The following is a 1513-nucleotide window of genomic DNA, read 5'->3' as shown; positions in this document are numbered from 1 at the left end:
AAGTAAGCAGAGGGACCTCTCCCGCTAGACGCCGCTGGGGACGGGGGCTGCCCCGTGGGCTCTCATTGCCACCCTCTGCTGCGGGAGGCCTGGAGGACGCCGTTCACAAAGGAGGATTAGGATGACACGTGACAGCAGAGCCACGATGGCCAGACGCACGGTTGTTACAAGGCCGCTGATGACGTCTGCAATACCGAGTTCTTGCCAGGACCCAACGCAAGAGTCTGCATGAGTCAAAGGAAGGAATTTCCGCGGTGGTCCTTCCCTGTTACGGTGAGGTAAACTAGAAATCAGGACTCGGAAGAGATCTGGGAAGACCCCCCTGGTTCTGATCTCACGGAGCAGTTCGGAATAACCAAGGACCCAATGAGAAGCCATCGCAAGCTAGGAAAGAAGGTCTCCACGATTCTAGAACTCGGACGTGGGGAGATGAGGGGAGAGCAGCTGGAGCAGAGCTGAGAGCCCCGTGGCCGCCTCCACCTCTCGGGGACGTGAGCTGCGGGCCGAGGCCCGGAGCCGCTCTCGGGGAGCCAGAGGAAGCCTAGGACGTCCACCCAAGACACGAGGAAAGGAATGTCATAGGACAGCAGAGATCCTTGTCCCAGGAAGACAAGACCCAGAAAGGATCCCCACAGTGGGACAGGGGCTCTTTGGAGGGATCCGTGGTATGGGTCAAACGGGCCGGGGGTCTCCAAGGCGAAACGCAAACTTCCCATTTTCATGACTAGAAATGACACGGGGGGCGTCCGTCCCACCTCACAGACTCGTGAAGAAGACAAGAGGCGTGGTGCACAGCCTTCCCGCCAGACGTGTGAGGGTTGTGACGGCGTGAGCAGAGCGTGAAAATCCCGGATTAACCGGCTCGCTTCTCACTGAGAGCGTCACGCCGCAGCGTCCTGACTCTTTTCCGGAAATGCTACCCCGCTAGAGACTGCTTCTCTGGCAGAGTCCCCACTAGCCTTAGACGAGAAGTCACCCTACGTCACGAGCTCTTCCAGGTCATGAGCGAGGACCCCTGCTCCCACCCCGTTCACGACGGCAGCGAAGCCCAGGAGACACCGGACAGACGGGTTCACACCATCCTCTCTCGTGGCTGCAGACGCGGCCGCACTAGAGGATCCGAACCAGTAAATCCTGCTGGAGAGAAGCCATCCCGCACCCGCGGAGTCTGGGTCCTGCCCGGGGCCTGGAACAGGGAAAGGACGTTACGGGGAAAGGAATGAAATCTGCATGGAGTGCGGGACAAGTGTGCCACAGGACGGTAAGCGATGAGAGACAGGGGGGCACTGGGTATGAAGTGTGTAGAGCGTGCACGCGCACACACACGCACACACACACACTGCAGTGTGGCTCACAAGTTGAATCCACCAGTTCACCATCTTAGCCAAGAAAATGGCAAAGCTCCCAGCCGCAGATGCTGAAAACCGGTGAAGCCACCGTCCTCTGTGAGGTAAAACCGACAACGGAGGAAATGGAAGGAGAGAGGCATTTATCTCCAGGAAGAGAGTGGAAC

The 1513-nt window shown here is 58.6% G+C and overlaps 1 protein-coding gene across 1 annotated transcript in view; it reads right to left on the bottom strand.

Annotated features, from left to right (window-relative positions):
- GML (glycosylphosphatidylinositol anchored molecule like) overlaps positions 1-1513 on the bottom strand; it is a 15429-nt gene that overhangs the window by 3352 nt on the left and 10564 nt on the right. The window lies entirely within an intron of this gene.

Source organism: Suricata suricatta, chromosome 15, assembly GCF_006229205.1.
Source record: "Suricata suricatta isolate VVHF042 chromosome 15, meerkat_22Aug2017_6uvM2_HiC, whole genome shotgun sequence".
NCBI classification, from domain to species: domain Eukaryota; kingdom Metazoa; phylum Chordata; class Mammalia; order Carnivora; family Herpestidae; genus Suricata; species Suricata suricatta.
Note: the sequence above shows the minus strand (reverse complement) of the source record. Positions and strands in the feature narration are given on the sequence as shown.